An 18,934-nucleotide genomic window follows, 5' to 3' on the forward strand; every position below is an offset into this window, starting at 1 on the left:
GTCGCCATTTTTGCCTTGCACTGCGCTGGGAACGGTCGCTCCAACCATCGCTGTGACCACGTGTGGAATAAAAGCTCTCAGGCCTGCAAGCAAAGTGTGCCTCTCCCGTCCCTTCGCTTCCTCTCAGCGTGAAGCTACCAAAGCTGCGTTACCCACTCTGGAGTGCTCAGCACTAGCAGGGAGGCAAACACCATAGCCCTGGAGCACCCATTCACGTGGCGGCTACGGTCTCACAAAAGCAGTGCTAGCCGGGGCTTTTCGACTGCTTAAGGTCATAGCGGGTAGAAGCCGCATCTCACATTTTCAATGGACAAAAAAATAAAGGAGAAATACACAGCTGCAAACTAAGAACAGAAGCTGCTATAACTGCCTATAGCTGTTTAATTTTTATTTTATTCTGGGCAGGTGTATGTGTTGAGAGGATAATGAATTTAGGCACATGCTTTATCTTCTAATTACTGTTTAATAAGGATGCAGAATAACCCAGATGGAAATGCATTTTTGTCTTTGTGACAGAAAAGACATCAGAGAATGTCTTCAGGACAGGTGTAAAATGCACAAGTAGTGTTTCTAAGTAGATACCAAAGGTGCAGAATATGCTCTTCTTTCATTTTTCTCCTCAAAGTTCCTGTGCAGTTAACACCAAGTAACTTCGCACACTGTGCACACAATTTGTTTGAGATCTACATGTGCAGGAGCAGGTGCATGGCCCAGGGGTCTGGAACCCAGGTTCCTAAAGGTTCGTCATCGCAAAACTTAGCACCATGTCACCTACATCCTCTTGTTTTTTTTCCCAAATTCCTCACAGTGCATTGAAAACAGAGGCAGGTAAAAGATTGTCCTTATACTTTCAGTCAGAGAGAGAAATGTAGTCTTTAGCTCCATCTCATTACCCCTGAGCCAGCCTTAATCTTTAAGATGCAAGACCTGCAGAACTGTCTTTCTTCTACTTCGTTCTTTATCAGTAGGTTTACTACAGTTAACAGGACTGTAATTGTATAGGACAGTCTATCAGGTGTATAGTGGATGATATCACTTAGGGTAGCATCACTAAGAATCTATGACAGGATTGCAGATTTAAATTCAGATTTTGATTTCAGGTAATATTTCCCATTGCTGGGTTGGCAAAAATCCCAACAAACAAACACACTGGTGATCCACGGTGTAATTTGACAGAAACAAAGAGATATACCAGGAAATAGTATGCTAAATATAATTAAAACCATGAAAAAACCCTCCTGTCAATGGGAAAAGATTTTTTTTCTTTGTGATTTTTAAGTCTTTTTAATTTTATATATTAAAAGGAAATATTTACTGAAATAATCTGTGAAAAGTTTTCATGAATTTTTATGAGATTATTTATAAGACTGAGATAAAAAAATAGCACAAAAAACTTCTGTGAACTATGCATAGAAGGCCTAATGAAACCCCAAATTCAAATATATATACAAAGCTACATATTCATTTCATTCATATTTTCATGCGTGGCCTGATCCAAGGCCAACTGAAATTTGGCCTTGGTTTCCATTGACTTCAGTGAGCCTCAAAATGTGGTTCTTACTTTGTAACTTCATTGTATTTTGGTCCAAATACATTAAATTATGCATTACTTAAGTGTTTTCAATCTGAAGTCCATGGTTTTATAACAGCTACTCTGCAGTTCATAATGTGAAAATCTGAGGTTTGTATTAATATTGATTCAAATCTGGAATTTTATTTCCTATGGATGAGTAATCTGTAGCTTTCTCCTCATCTTATTGAACATTTTGTAAAATTGTCTCGTCTAAAGTGTTATTCAAAGTAAAGGAGGAAAGTATCAGCATTATCTCTAAAAAAAAAAAAAATCTGCAGTTCATTTAAAGATTCTTGTCTTCTATCCAAATATACATTCAGACTAAAGTATCCCTTCTATAAAAATAGCTTTATATTTATGATAATTCAAACATTCCCAGACAATTTTGTGCTATGCATTCTTATAGGAAAAAAAAATGTTTGTCGTAGAAGAGATAAGAATCATCTGGATTTGGTTTATAATTGTGGGATAGTAAGTCATACTAACAATGAGAACGCCTTTAATTTAACTTAATCTAAACTGTTTATCCTCCACTAGATGTTTTGAATTACTGCAAAATCATTTCAATGTTTCAATTTTTTAATAAGTTAAATACAGTAGTAAGTAAAAGGCTAACAATATTGTTTCAGTTCTTTAAACTAAGAATTTTTAAAAATATAAATTCTATCTTAAAGTCAAGCCTCTATTCAATATTTTACTATTACTTTTGAGAAAATAACCAAATACCATCCTATTTAATAAAAAAGGTAACAGAGTAAAGTGACCTTAATGTAACAAGATGCTTACTAGTAAAAGGAGAATCAGGATTTCTAAAAGACATTTATGCTTTATTGTTAAAACATGCTGCCTCATAAGAACAGAAAAGAAACAGAAAATTAACAACCAAGTCCTGTTTTCATGAAAAACTTACTTATAAAAAAAATAACTAGATGAAATATTTTTAGAAATAGCAATGCATGCCGCACCAGCTATCTAGGGAGTGTCAGACTGAATCCCAGCTTGTTCCTTTTTCAGTCTTCTTGAGTCTCACAATGGTAAAACACTGGAAAATAAGTAGGAAGTATTCATCCTTACTTTTTGTCCTTAGGTATATTTATAGCCCACATCTGCAGCTGGTGGTTATGATTGATACAAGAGGTGCTGCCCATTCCACTCTCTGTTCTTTAAAACCTTCAGAAAGAATAGTCAGAATGGTCCCATGATGTAGGCACAGCAGTGATGGTCAGTTGTGGAGTCATGGAGATGTCAGTCACTGCTGTGGTGGTTGCTGCTTTTTCCTTTGGTGGGCAAGGGCTCAGGAATGGCTTTAAGAGAATGAATGTCTGTATTTGCTACTGCTGAAGCTAGCAGTTCTTCCCTGTAGGGCAGGAAATGGGTGAGTCAACCTGTTTTCTTCTGGCTACTCTTCCTGTAGGTTTTCACCTTATAAATTAATGTAAACCATCTCTACAGGAACCTGGAGAGAACACAAATTGTTATGGGAGTCAACACTTGGGAAAAAGGGCGAAGGAGAAGGTGTTAGCAGGAGAAAAATCTAAAAATGAGGAACAACAGGTAGACACTGAGCAAAGAACCCTTGATGTGCCAAATGGTACTCTCCCCAGATATGTGGACAAAAAAAAAAAAAAAAGCGAGTCTCCCAGTTAGCAGGATCCCTTTCTTTAATGTCTTCTTCGTGATGGAACATGGTGATTGTATAGGACTAGAACAAGGTTGGTGAAAAATTAATTGAAAAAATATTGATTAAAACTGCAGAATGTCTTTCCACTTTTCTATCACAATACAGTGTGAAATATGATTTTTCTGAAATAAGGAAACAGCTCAGCTGAGTGAGAGAAATTTGAAGGCAAACCTTTTGTTGCAGAAGTAGGGGTTCATCCGTTGTCAATTAATTGCTTGATTGCAACACAATATCGTGTCCTTTTGAGAGCTTTCTACCTGTGTTCAAGGTTTGTTCCTAATTTGTCATTACAAAGGAGCCTTCCTATCTCTATCTACATTGCAGGCTCCTTACCTTTTATGCCTTGTTGTGAACCTGCCCCACTTAGCACTCCAGGATATGATACCAATGGAGTTTCCTTAGTTACTCCAGAAAAAGAGAACAACCTTTTTTTTGCCTTACTTTGTCACAACTCAAAGGCAAGATAAACAGATGATTTTCACTTCTTATTCACAAACTTATTAAAAAAAAAAAAAGGTGACAGCCATTTCACATTTAGTGAACAGCGCAAAAACAAATGCTTGTTATACCATCTATTGCACTGGAAAAGTCTGCAGTGAAAACAAAGAATTACCCTGCAGAGGACTACAAAAGCCCACAAAATATGCTTTATATGAAATAGAAGTGGATGTGAGTCATCCTGAGAACTTCTAAAGGAAATTGCAGCATGAAAAAATGGTGTCGTGCAGCCAAAGACAAGAAGAGTTACTAAGTAGGACAAATGAAGTATATACAATCTTGAACTTTTTTGTTGCAAACCATACTTTCTCAATGAGAATCTATTTCCTCTTCAGATAAAACAGATCTTGAACTGTTCAAAATAATATTAGACTGTACTGAATTTTTTGAAGAGATGTAAAGAAATAAGGATATCTACTGTGAATTCTTATTCTTAAGAATCTGAGAGGGACAATTATGAGCTGATTCACTGCAGAAAATTGTTATCTAGTCTTGTTAGCTTTGTTCATTGCTTAGTTTAAAAACATTATAGAAATATAGAATCTTAGAACAATCTGAGTTGGAAGAGACTTTAAAGATCACACAGTTCCAACCCCTCTGCCATGGGCAGGGATATCTTTCACTAGAGCAGGTAGAGTACTGTCCTCTTCAGAAAGCATAATTATTTAATGTGAATGGGACAGTTCCTTTTTCTATAAGAGTTAATATTGTCCTTTCCACAATATGCCACCAAACTAAATTCAGAAATTTTTCACCAAACCAAATTATTTCTCAAAACATGATGCCTCCTGAGAAATAAAATAAATATCATGGATAACAAGTCTAATCTTACAGTTGGAAAAGTGAAATTATTGGCCAGTGTGAAACCTTATGTAAAGGCTTGTTGTTTTAAAGGATAATTCAATAACTTCTGGAGTAATTGTTTCATTTTTTTTAAACTTTGGAGCCAACCTCAAAATTAAATCACTTAAGACAAACTTTGCATACAAAATGTTCTGGCTGTCCTTTACAACTTTCAGTATTCACAGTAAAGAAGACTTAAAGAAACATTTTATTTTTGGGAATCTAATTAATCCTATATTTATAAATAATCTTCCTTCCTTTCTCAGCTTCCCATCTTTTTTCTCCAGAGGGTTTTGTGTCACTTTTGTTCCAAGATTTAAGTTTAAAACTTTTCCAGTTCCTCTCTGTTCCAGGAAATCTCACAGAAGTTCTCCTCCCAATCTCACAGAAGCTCTAACAGATTTTTTCCCAGAGCTTTCATTCTGTTTTAGTCACAGAATGCTGAGGGTTGGAAGGGACTTCCTGAACTCATCTAGGCCAACCCCCCTACTAAGGCACAATCACTTAGGGTAAGTTGTACGGTATTGCCTCTAGGAGGGTTTTGAATATTTCCAGAGAAGGAGACTACACAACCTCTCTGGGCAGCCTGTTCCAGTGCTCTGTCACCCTCACAGTACAGTTTTTCCTCTTAATCACAGGGAACTTCCTTTGTTTCAGTTTGTGCCCATTGCCCTTTTTCTTGTCACTGAAAAGAACCCGTCCTTGTCCTCTTGACACACACCCTCAAAATATTTGTAGACATTGGTAAGATCCCCTCTTAACTGTCTCTTTATCAGGCTGAAAAGGCTCAGCTTCCCCAGATTTCCACCACAAGAGATAATCCTGTCCCATAGTAATCTTTACAATCCTCTACAAAAACTACTCCAGTAGTTGCATGTCTTAAGCTGTGTCTATATTAGTAATTAAAATGAACCAGGGACCACTTAGTGATTCTGAGGTACATTACAGAGCACAGTCAAGGCCAAGACTGTACTAAACTCATCTTCTCTCACCCTTTACCTCTGAAAAGATGTATTATATTTATATATATGGGCACACACACACACACACACATATATATATATATATACAAACATATATAAAAACTGGCAGTGTCCTTCTCCAAAATCACACTTGGGAACATCCTGACAAAGTCTGTCTGAATTATGGCAAGACTATGCTTGTGTTTGTAACTTAGCTGAGTTTCCATCTTGCTGTCTTGACATTTCTATTAGAAACATGTGAAGGGATTTGAGAGTAGTCTTTCTTGTTCTTCCTGTCCTGGAGAGTATGTGTTACAAAAGTTGCATTTCCTACATTTTTCAAACTATTACATTCTGAAAAAAACTTCCTGATTGCTACTTGCTTCTGGTTTCATAGCATGGCTTACCAATTTGCAGCAATAAAAACTGAAGAATTTCTTTGCTCTGTGGATGACCACACACTGGAACAGATTGCCCGGAGTTAGGGAGTTAGGGAGACATTCAAGAAATGTCTGGACACAATCCTCAGCAATGTATTCTAGGATGGCCCTGGCTGAGCACAAAGGTTAGACCTAGACTCTAAAAGAATGTTGTTTTTACTTCGGCAAGAGACATTGCATTAAGTGTAATGGTGTGCTCAGTGGAGTGCTATCAAGCTTACAAAATTGTGAGACTTAAAAGAGAGTAAGCATCCATTGCTCCTCAATAATGTACTTAAAAATAAGGAGAAGGAACTGTAGAGAATCAGATCCAGTATGTAGCACTGCATGTAGTTTCAGAAGGAAAATTGAAGAGCTCGTATTAAAATGAGTTACTCTACTCTTTGTCAGTGTGAACACAGAATGAAATAAACAGTTTGACCTGTAATTTGAAATGATGTTTGAAAACAAATCTTGAGGTTTTTGTATGGCAACTTTGTAAGGTATGTGCATACCATTTAATATCTACCATGCATTTTAAGTATCAGCAAGTTTCTGATACTTAAAAAGAGCTATAGCCATTAAGTTAACAGAACGAACTTCTACTTAAAAAAATAAATTTCAAGAAATTATTTTTATGAATTAAAATAATACAGACGAAATTTCAAAAATAATTTGTAAATTAAATAACTGAAAACAGTACCTATAGTCAACTGGGGAAATCCAAAAGTACCTCAAGTAACCATAGACCAGTTAAGTTTCTCAGTAAGTCTAAGGAGTCATCTTACGGGAGGAGTTGGTAACACTTTAAAAAACTCTTTGAAACACTGTTTAAAATGTTAACCTGTATAACCAGGCAAGCCCAAAATTGAACCATGTTTCCTCTTAGACTTTGAACTAGCACTACACCGTGACTTGCTATTCTTTCCCCATCATTCTACTGTCACATGGAAAAACTGAAAACTCTGAAAGATCAACAATATTTTTTTGCCAAGTAACAGGCACAACTACATTGAGTGTAAGTGGAAATGATGTTTAAAAAATCTCATCCTTATATTGTTTGTGCTCTCTGCAGGCATAGAGGGGTATTGCTTAGGTTCTTACTTTTTATTAGTATTAGTTTACATTGTTCCATTATGAAAAAGTCATTGAGGTCTCCTTGAAAGAAGAAACAATTCTTTTGAAGCTCAGCAACAAGGCTGATATGCTGAATAGATGTTTATAATGTTGGCATGATTTGAGCAATATGTCATTTCAATTATCTCTTCAGAATTGTTTTCCAGTTATTATTTAAGACCTCAAGAGCAGCTGTAACACAATGTTTCTTAACTGATTTTCTACAGTGAGGTGGGTGCTCAGATAGCAAAACACAAGTCTTGAATTAAAAGCAGTGAACCAGTAAATAACAAATTAATAAGGCTTAACTGAATTAGAGTAGAGTTTAATTTATGAACTGAAGAGAAATATTGGTAAAGGAAATCAAGTAGGGAATATGTTCCAGTATTCCAGGGCAGAACCAACTATGTTTTATTTTACCATTTGCAACACTTTGTGCAATTTAGCAATGTTGCTATTAATTACAGTGCTGGTAAAAAGTATTTGCATCATAAAATTAAAATTATGATCAAACTTTAATAAGATTAATTTTCAATTTCATTTAGTATAATTTTGCTTGCAATATTTTTTTTTGGGGGGGATGATAAACTCCTTAAGATACCCAGCTATATCTCTTTAACTAAATTATACAGCAACTTGTGCATTGAGCTGTATTTGACATTCTCAGCTAATGAAGCCAGCAAGACAAACAAACAAACAAAACTCCAAGGAGGGACCCTGTATTTCAATTTCAGTTAATTCTTCATTTATTCCATTTCTTCAGTTCATTAGCATAAGCAGAAAAGAACGTCTGAACCAACAGCAATTGTTTTCTATAAGGTAAATTCTGGATGAGTAAAAAGGAATGTATCTTGTTTAATGCATTCTAATTTATGATCACAACAAAGAAATTAATACTTTCAGCAAAAAGACAAGATGCTCTGTTGAATGGTCTGTAATAAAAGAATATAAAGTAGCTTCAAGTAGATATTAAAATAATTGAAAAATTACTAATTTTTTTAATTTTTACATTTTTTAAATTTTACTCTTCACTTCTTCACAGGTATTGTAATAACTAACAACTTTACATAAATCAATATGATAGATATGTAATATCCAGATGCACATGCCAAAAGAAGTATTTACTAGAAAATACTGTTTTTCTACAAAATCTGCGTTTCATTCTGATCCTTTTAATAAACAAATTCAGATAGGTCAGTGGCAGTAACAATGAAGCTTAAAATGTAGGCTTATAACTATTATAATTCCAATTTATCTTTTTATGACATTTTAGTGCTACATTAGACAGCTGCTTACAAATAGGCAGACCTCTGTTTCCCCTCAGAAAGTAAAAAAAAAGAAAAAACCCTAATTATGGCTTGGGAAATAACATAAGTAAGATATTTTAATTTTATCAGTATTGTAGGGAGCTGCAGTCTCCTGAAACCTTGCTTAAAGATTAGCATGACATGGCAGGTGTGATGTTTCATTTCCATTTCTTTTTTTCATTTTACAAAGCTCCTAATTGCATGTCAGATTACAAGCAGGTAGCAGTTTTTTCCTTGTTAACTTTCAGTGTTGAAAGAATTGCATAAAATGGTTTTGTTATCCTGTGCAAAACCCCAGGATTCTCTCGGATTAGGGACTGGTTCTTGAAATAGCTACTCAGTCTATACCAAACTGTCAGCACAGAAAACTGTGATTTAAGAATGAGAAGTAACACCATTCACTAGCAAAAGCTTATGTCCAGAAAATCTCATGAGCTATTTGAGTCAGCAAAACCATGCTCTCACACAGGATAATAAGAAGGTGATCTGAGATTTTCAGTATTTTCAGTGAACCGATACTTAAGTTTCAGGTAATCACTCAGCCAAGGGCTTTTTCACAAAGTTTCTGATTTCTTAATTTTGGAGGAAGTCCAAGAAGAAATATTCCTACTGCTTGAACTGTTTCTCATTTCTTAGGAAGAACAGGATAATACAGTAATTGTCCTTCATCTGACAAGTAATTTTTGTTAATTTACAAGTAATGGTCTTTTCTTTCCCCTTCATTTTATTAGAATTAAAGATTATATAGGCTCAAATCTCCAGAAAGAGGAGTTTCTTATGTTGCAAAAAAGAGAGGAAAATCTGTATCTGTTATTCCTAATATCTTGGAAAATAACTCTTTATTTCACTTAGTTTCATGTGCACAATAATTAATAATATAAGAACTTATATGGTCTAAATAAAGGCATGAATTTTACATTTTTTTAAATGTATAATAAGAACTTTGAAAATTAATGAATGTATGAATGCTTATGGAGTTGATTTTGTTTTTTTTTTAATGAATCTTACATATCCTGTCAGCTAATCTTTGTTATATATTAATAAAATAATTACTATTGAGATTTAAATTATTACCAAACTCCTCTCTGAAATATATACACTATAGTTGTTTTCTGCTTTCAATTACTAATTCTGTTAAAACTAGATAAGCAACTTTCACTCTTTTTTGAAAATGCATTTTTAGGTGTTCTTTATGGAAAAAAAATGAAGGTATAATATAGAAAAAGTAGGGCATTCCAAAACAATATTGAATTACTATTTACATGCTTCAGTGTCATCATTTGTATGTAAGTTTTTTATATTTTATTCATGAGACCTCTACTTCCTTCTCCATTACATGTTAATTCTGCTTCACTCTATTTGACAGACGAGTTGTTTCATATTCAGGGCAATTTGTAAGTCAGAGGAAAATCTAAGAAACAAACTCTGGAAAAAAATTTTTAGTTTTTACTTTTACAGTTTGGTCAGTTCAAATGGGCAAGATTTTGAGGTGTTGACTTGAATTAGCATTTTGCAAATTTATGGAAAGTTCCACACTGAGCCAGAGATTGAAAAGCTCTCAAGTTAAAACATCATGTTTTGAGCCACAACAGTGTTAAACTGATGGAGGCATTTCAAATAAAATTGAGCTTTGCATAGTGCTTCCTTTAATTTATTTCTATTAGACAGTGTTGTGGAGTTAAAAAGAATAGGGATAGGAAATTAGGGTGAATGTGGGGGATCCGAATGGAACAAGTAGAGGAAGATTTTAGAAAACTGAGAACAAAAATAAAGTTGAAATAAATAAACTATATTTGAATGCTCAGAGATCTGAAAATCCAAGGGAAGAATTTTACTATACTTCAGTGTGAAGTAAACTGTGGATAAAGCTTTCCTTTATCAAAAGAAAAAGAAAAAACTTCACTAATAAAGAGCTTTGATATGTACAATAAATGTATGACAATATGAATATGCAAACTACTTCTTTTGGGAATTTTCCCTTGATTCTATTAAAGATGTTTCACTAGTACATAATTTTATAGATACAAGGACTTGACTATTACAACCTCCTCACTTCACTGATTTCCTTCATGTCTTCTGGTCACGTCCTTTTTACTTTTAAAGGCATGTTTATACCAAGTCATTCTTATCTCTTCAAATCTTTGCTTCACATATGGTATATCACATTTCTTAGGCTTTCTTGTGCATGGAGCTAGCTGCCAGATGTTCCAAGAAACCTTTTCATTGTCTCTATTGATGTATTCTGTGCATTCATTTCAACAGACAGCTGATGTCTGGGAGTGTATAATATGGTCAAGAATGATTAAACATATCTTCTTACAGATTCAAGTATTTGATGAACTAATTAAGTAATGTAAGCAATAAATGCACTTAGAAATTCCCATTGGTAAGCTATACTATTTAAGTAAACTTCACATGAAATTATTTTCTTATGCTTATTCAACAAAGTTTGCACTACAGGTTGAAATAAAAGAACCTCTGATGTTACTCATGTTCACATTTAATATATTCTAATATTGTGGGAATGTTGGAGGAGTGTGGATGATCCTTTTATATACATGTATTTAGGTTAGGGAAATTTTTGTTGTGGTTAATAATCAAGACACAGACTGCAGCCTGGGAAGCATTACATGCCTCAGTAGCTGAAGGTGCCCTTAAGGAAGCTGCAACCCATGGAGATGCCATACTGGAGCAGGCTGGAGTTGTGTCTTTCAGAGAGCATGTTTTCCATCAGGTCCTGTGAACCTGTGGGGAGCCCAGACTTAAGCAATCTGTTCCTAAAGCTCTACACCCCATAGAAAGGGTCCATGCTGGGTCAGTTTGTGAAGAGCTGCTGCCCATGGGAAGGACTCTCACTCGTGAAGTATGGAGATCTGTCTACACAGCTGGCATTCAGTGCTGGAGCTAGAGAAGAACATGAGAGGGAAAGAGCATCTAAGACTGGCTGGCTACAAGACCCGCTTCCCACCCCTGTGTGCTGCTTAGGAAGAGGAGCCAGAGAAATCGTGAATGTTTTTGATTATGGAAGAACAGAGGGGTGGGGGAATGTTATTTGATTTAGCTCTTGTTGTTTCTCATCATCCTACTCTATTTTTAATGGGCAAAAAAATTAAATTAATTTAACCCAAGTGTAGCCTTTTTTTTTTTTTTTTTTTTTATATATGAAGGTAGCTGATGAGTGATCTTCTTGTCTTTATCTCAACTCACAAGCTTTTTCACCTAATTTTCTCCTCCTATCCTGTTGAGGAGGGGGAGTGAGAGAGTGGCAAGATAAAGGGCTTGGCAGCCAGCCAAGGTCAAACTAGCACAAGGGATTACACCTTTCATACTGATTTGTCTGGACTTATTCTTTAAAAGAGTTTTAATTTCTCAGAGAAAACAAAAAAAGCTATTTTTTTTATATACTGAAGCTCACATGCCCCATTTCAGGCTCATTTTTCATCATTAATAACAGCACAAAATATACCAAATATACTTGCACAAAATAGGGCCAATTACAGATCCTATTTATGAGTAACTCTAGATTCTTAATTTCACAGCCTTTTGAGTTGTAACTGGCACAGGAAAAAGAGACCAGCTAAAGAGCTCCAGTAAAGGAAATCTTGCATTGCCAGTGCAATATTACTATCATGGTATGAGGGCAATGAGGTTGCTGCCAAAACAGAGTCTATGTCAGATTGACACCATAACTGCAATTAGGCAAAGAATACTTTACGCTTTTGGTCATGGGGATACAAGAGAACCACCAGGCCTAAAAGAGTGATATTCTCTTTCAGTGCACTCCTGAAATACCATGGAACAATCTCCTACTCAGACTTTCTCCACAGAGTAACACCTATTGTGTTCTACTACAGAGAAATGAAGCACAGATAGTGAAAAAATAACTAGTGATAAATGGCTTATGTGTTACTAAATCAGGTTTAAAAAGAAAATGTGCTGAAAGGACATGTATTCTATATAGCGATAATTATTTACTGAATTGTGTGTGGATTAAAGTAGGGTTTTCCAGAAAATAAGCAAACAAAATACGTATTTGAAGGGCATTGCAATTTGTAAAAGTGTCATTCATTTTGCAATAACTTAAATCCAAAGAACTGACAAAATTAAGATCATTTTTAGAGTACTTTTATACCCACACACCACATGTTCCCTGACAGATTTAATAATTTTCAACAGCAACTTCAGTCTGCTTCTGCCAGATAAGGAAACATTGCATGTATTTTCAGTCTCTTCCATCATGTAAAACATTCCCTTAGTTATGCTCCCATGCTTCCTCTCCAGTCCCAAATGCATGTTGCATTGTTTCCTTGAGCTATGCATATGTAATAACAATGAAGACAAATTCTTAATTGTATAGACATAGATTTAAATATTACATACAAGACATAGATATAAATATTACATAATAATATTACATTTTCTTCAGTTGGAGCTGGGTAGAGTTTAGAGTACTGCAAAAAGTTACAAAATTAGAATTTGAATAGTTATATATTTTTATTTGTATAACTAGTTAACCCTATAAGCCAAAAACTGACGAGTTTAAGTAATTAAAGATAGGTCTCTGATATAAGCACTGACAGAACCTTGGCTATAGTAGATTTAAAATTACAGCATCATCCTGTGTACTGCCTTTCATTGCAATATGTAATTTGCTTTGGCAGTCAATGAAAAATAAAATTGTTGGTTGAACTTTAAGAATTGTAAAATAAATATACCAGCTGTAAATGATACCTTTGCAAAAGAAAGAGATTTGCAATTACCAATTCACACACTATTTAACTACTTATTATTTTAAGTAATAGTAAAATGAGATTTATTCTGGTGTACACTTTGTTCCCATAAATAAAACTTTGTATTTTCAGGTTAGAAAAACAGCTTTTTTACTGCTAGATAATCAAATTAGCTCAAGTAAATTTCATATTATTTGTGATTAATAACTGATAATTTGTGATTATCAGTGAAGTGGCATATCACTGCCATCACTTTTGAAATATCATGGGCAGTGGCTTGGCAACTAGATGAGCCAGTTCCTGCTGTGATGCATCTCATCAGGTTCCATAGACCTGTGTAAGTTCAGGTTCCTCAGGTGGTCTCAAACCTGATCTTCTGTTACAATGGGACAGATTTTGCTCTCCTACACCCTGCCTTGCAGTCCATCCACTTGAGAGCTCTGAGGACAGAGATAACCAGTGGATTGAAATGAGAAAGTCTTTGAGTATCTCAGCCTTCTATGTTTTTATCAGTTTACCATTTAATAATTAACAGTAACTAACAACTAATAATTAAAAATTATTCTTAGTATCAAGTTGTATTAAATTACTATATACGCTTTAGAGTTTGTGTACTTGAAAGCACTATTAATTACACAGAAACTGTTTACAGGTTCAGAAACAAAAAATTTGCTACTCAGCAGAAGTGGTAAGAATTAAGTTGAAAAATGAAGTACTAGTTTGGAGTTATTTTCTTCTTAAGTCCTTCATCACACTAATATGTGATGCAGAACTCTCACCAACATGGAACGAAACATTTTACAGTCAAAGACAGATTTTGTCCCTAACAATATTATGTGACTTTTGCATAAGTTATTCTGTGGATAGCTCTTTTATGCAGATTTCATTAATAAGCAGCAACTTCTTTCTATGCTTGTATTAATTTTTTAAATTTATATTTGCTGTCAATCTCATACGTAACATTACACTTTCATTCATGTAGTGAACTATACTAATAATGCAACATGTAGTCCAATTTCATTTCATGCAGTTATTGTTTCCAATTTAGATTGGTAAAAATCTGCTGTTCACTTAAACACTATCCAAGCAAGGTCTATAAAGAAAATTGTTGGGAAACCAACTGGAAAATAGAGTCTTCACTGGAATCTTAAATGTTTGTTGTTGTTGGGGTTTTTTTTCTAAATAAAAGCCATTAAAACACAAGTTTAGGTATGATATCACTTATTCCAATTATTTTCCGTGGTTTTTGGCAGGCATCAGAAAGGTAACAACCAAAAAAAAAAAACCTTAAAAGTTTAATGGGTACAACTTCTCAGTGAAAAGGTCTCATTATCTTGCATGGAATCAAATGAAAATGAAATAAAATTTGAGGAGCAGCAAGCAGCATATTGGTTATTACAATTTCAAAAATACATTTGGGAAATGTGAAGACACTTATCACTTCTATTATTTCATTGTACAGAGTTATCAGAGAAACCAGTATAGAATTCAAATGGGTATACATCTGATTTTTTGTAATAGATTTCAAATCCATCTTAAGCAATTTTTTAGCTTATGCAGTAATATATATGACTAACACTTCCAAAGGACTGTAGATATTGATCTCTATGCAAAATGATGTCTCTATGCCAAAATGAACAGAATTTTAAAAAGAAAAGATAACTTTATCAGTGTTCTTTAGTATTAATCACATGCATAAGATGGATTGAAAGTGACAGAGCAACTTGTCACATGTAAGTCAAGGAGGAATATTAAATAAGTGCTTCTAGGGGAATTACTTTACATGTGTTATCACTCAAGAGTGACTTTTATGATATACTATTTGAAATTTCTGCTTTATTTTCATAAACCTGAGGAGGTTAGTTAGCTGTGGATATAACAGTTAGGGCTGTAGTGCATCATTACCATGAATGCAGTGTTAAGACATGAGATCTGGAACATTAGGTGTGCTCACAGCTGTTTTCCTCTCCCATTTAGGCTGAGGATGGCCACATTCTTATGAATCCATAGATCAGTTTATATTTCCTGCTGATATGAAGAGACTCTTGACATGCAGGTCTACAAGTGTGAAACATCCTCTTAACACATATTTAAATGTAGCCAACCAAATATTTTCAGCTTATCCTTTAACTTAGACCAAAACTGTAAATAAATTATATAACATATTTCTCCTAGTCCTTTAGGAGCCATTCAACATGGCTGAAAATCTTGGAAGCTTTTGAAAGCGACTCTCAGTGAGTGACTGGTGTTCATATTCTCCAGATTAAAGAAAGAAATAAGCAGAATTGTTCACTTTACAATAGTAAGTATTTATCTGCTTTAGTCACAAGAAACTATTTCAAAATTAACATATCTATGATTTGTAAGTATTTATCTGATTTAGTCACAAGAAACTATTTCAAAATAAACATATCTATGATGTGTTGTTGTATCAGTTTGACATCCTATCACAAAAGCATTTTATTGCACAGAAATGGTCACTATTTTTTACCCGTTAGGCTTTAAACATTGTGGTTTCTTTTTCTTATGTTTTAAAATATCTGCTGAAGACCACTACATTTCCGGAAGTTCATCTCAAAAGAGAAATTTAAAGCATGGTTTTATTTCAGATAGCTGAAAAAGTATTAGGTACTGTGTGTCTGATAACTATAAATACAAACACTATTGCTATAAATAGGGTAACAACACACATTCCTTTAAGAACTAAAACATTAAATTATTAAATATAAAAGGATAAATAAATGATATGTTTTGTACTAAAATATAGTATAAGCCAGTATATTTATATCCTTTATCAACCAATTTTATAACATATATTAATACTATATATTATAAAGAATATTATTTTAGAAAAAGTATTAGGAATTTAATATAGAAATACTTATTTTAAAAGGCTGCATTTACATGTTGATTATATGGTATATCATATTATAATATTATATTTTTCACTATATGCAGTCATAGCATTATTGTATTCTAATTCCAGTATAACTTTATAATATAATGTAATATCATAATATTAATCTATGCAATATAATAATGTAATATTAAAAAGTGATTTATTAAATGTTGACAGACACTCAAGGATGATTCCTGTTCCTCCTACATATCACTGAAATCAACTGAGGATTATACATATACTGCTGTAAAAGTTTTTAGTTGTTCTGCATGCACTAAGACTGGATTTTTTTTTATTGTCATTTTAATCTCTGGTAAAATTATTTGTCAGTTTTTATAAGCCTGGAGCCCTTGTTGTTAAACTTCTTTTGCCTTTAAATTGCACTTGTTTCATATTTTCTTATTTATGTTAACATTTCAGTAATTGCCATAAAATAGCATTGAACTGCTAGTCCCCAGGGAACAGGGAAGCCTACGGCATTGTCAAAAATATTATGGGTTGTAAGACACGGTTCCTACAATCAGAATGTGTCTCCACATGAGCCAACATCTATTAACTGCAGCCACAGAGGGACAAGACAAGCCTGAGACAAAGGGACAAGACACCTCCTAGAAACCATATCAATCTCAGAGACACATAAGAAAATGGACTTGGAAAATGTGTTAAATCATGATACAAAAGTAAGAAAAACCTTTGTGTGTGAGAGAGAAGCAAAGTAATAGAAAATTTCTTACAATTATATGCATTTCATGTTGTTGCCCCATGTCATTACAACTTTAAGGCACCTGGGTTAAGAGGACATTTTTCCTTCAGGTGTAGTTTGCTCCACAGGTTCATGAGGGGCAGAAAAAAGTGTTTTTTATAAAAATGGTGAAAAGGAAAAACACCCAGCAGATTGGCAGATGTGGGCAAAAGCCACTACCATTGCTATCCTCCCACTAACATACAAATTTCAGAGAAACAGAAGTCCTACACAATGGTATGGTTTGTTGCTAGGTGAGAGAGATGGAAACTGCACCTTTGCTTTCTTAGGAATATTATGCATGTAACACATCAAAGCACTCCAGAACTGTCAATAACAACAGATGTTTTAGTCCATGTTTTAGTAAAGGAGCAGCTACAACTTTAGAAATCCTGTTTCTACATGAAAATAAAACACAGCTACATGAAAAAATGGTGGTCTCATATAATAAAAAAATTAAAATTAAAAATCCATGACTACTCAAACTGGGTTCTTTTAGCAGATGAACTTTTTGCCAGATGGCATTTTCTAAAGAATAATGCATTATCTATCCTCTAGAGACAGGATAAACCTGGTATAACCATACAGACAGCATGAGTAGATTTACAGGTTTTGCCCTGGTATCTTAACAGAAGCCCATTTCTGGACATGCAGAATCAAGTTAACTGGTTCAGTTGAATAATGATGTCATGGACACATATGGTATAAATACTGTGGTATCATGGTCTGAACAGCATTCTTGAGTTTATTCATGGAATTGACAGAGCATAATCCTCTTGGTCATTGCTTCTGCTCTGTATTGGACATAAAGCTGCAAGTGACAAGGAAATTCTCTTTTCTCTCCATCTTCCTTTTTAAAGTGACAGAAGAATTTTCTTGAAGGTCCCCACATGTATTTTCTGAGATTAGAGAAGTTTCAAGGAAGCCTATGACAAGAGAAAAATGTTTCTTACTTTATCTGTTTGAAGTCTTCATCACTTGAAGTACAAGTCGATCTTCTTTTCCTTGTAAAATGAGCAAATTTGGCAATTCTTCACCCATTCTTTATTCTTTTATTCATCTGGGGTTCTAATCTCTCTCAGCCTTTCTGGTTTTTCTCTTTATAGAAGTTAAATATGAAACTAACACAGACAGGAATATGTTGAAGTCATTGGTGCCAAGTCTTCTCTTATACCAGCCACTACTCTATTGACTGGAATAGAGATGATTAAAATTGCCACTTGTCTTATAGTAAAATGAGAATTAGAATTATTATCTCCAGAGCAAAACTAAAGTTACTTGTTAAGAAAATAAATAACTATAGGTAATGTAGAAAAAATCATAGCTAGAATGGCATTGTAAAAGTCACTCACATGACATTGTCTAAAATACAGCAGATGTTTCTGGTAGTTCACTCTAAGATATATGAGCTTCTACTAGAATGCATGGATGTAAGGATTGCTAGAAAAATGAGATGAGAAGCTAATAGATCTTTGACTGTTTATGAGATATAACTGCAATCTATACATCTACAAATGATGGAAGATAGCTATCTAAACTAAGAGCAATCTTGTCACATGAGTAAATTGATACAAACTGTGTATGAATACATTCAGTCTGGAAAGGACATTTTCCATCTATCATGCAATGATATTCTATAGTAACTTCACTCTCAGTGAACTATGAGCAAAAAATGTTGCTATATTCAAGCAAATGTTTGATATATCATGAAAATAATTACACCCTGTGATTGTCTTCAAGGGCATGCAATTGACGCAGTGGTTCAGAAGTATGATTACTACTATAAATCTATATAACAATTTTAAGATTTAACTGAGATTCCTGAAGCACAGAAGAAGCATTTTCCTGAAAATGGTTTAAAAAAAAAGAAAAAAGCAAACAAAGGAAGAAAAAAGGAGAGAGAGTTTCATTGAGTACAAAGCTGCATATCTGTACAAAAACACAAGGCAAAAGTGATTACAAAAATAGTTTGTCTCAAGCATCTGACTGAAAATTAAATTCTGACAATTTTCAGTGTATCATCTGTGAGCTAAAAGTTTTCTCCAGCTATGCAGATTTGAACTTGCATTTGTACATGTATGCGTGTATGTATATAATTGCAAGCAGTACAACATGCTTGATATCTCTTCATCAGGAAAGCAATTATCCACAAAAAATCTATTGA

This window comes from Vidua chalybeata, chromosome 2, assembly GCF_026979565.1.
Source record: "Vidua chalybeata isolate OUT-0048 chromosome 2, bVidCha1 merged haplotype, whole genome shotgun sequence".
Lineage (NCBI taxonomy): Eukaryota > Metazoa > Chordata > Aves > Passeriformes > Viduidae > Vidua > Vidua chalybeata.